Raw genomic sequence first — 344 nt, forward strand, 5'->3', positions numbered from 1 at the left:
AAACGATAAGCGAGACAAGCAAAGTCGTCTTTGGAATGTCGAGTGACTGACGTTTAGAGGATCGTTGCAGGTGGATTATGTCTTTTCCCCTACTCCTAGCAGTCTTTGTGACTGAATTTTCCGAAATTCACGTCACAACTCCCCCTTCCCTAGCGGAAGCCGTACTGGTGACGAGACCTTGCGTTACCGGAGGTCCAGCAAAGAAATCTACCGCGAAAGGTCGACGGTGCCAGGGAGGTTTCCCAACATTCGTACGCGAGAAAAGAAAAAAAAGAAAAGCTTTTGGAATAGCCGATAAACTTTATACAAGAGATCATTAAGTCCAGACGGGACTTGCGAAATTT

Source organism: Cephus cinctus, unplaced genomic scaffold (genome assembly GCF_000341935.2).
Source record: "Cephus cinctus unplaced genomic scaffold, Ccin1 Ccin1_scaffold0002, whole genome shotgun sequence".
NCBI lineage: Eukaryota > Metazoa > Arthropoda > Insecta > Hymenoptera > Cephidae > Cephus > Cephus cinctus.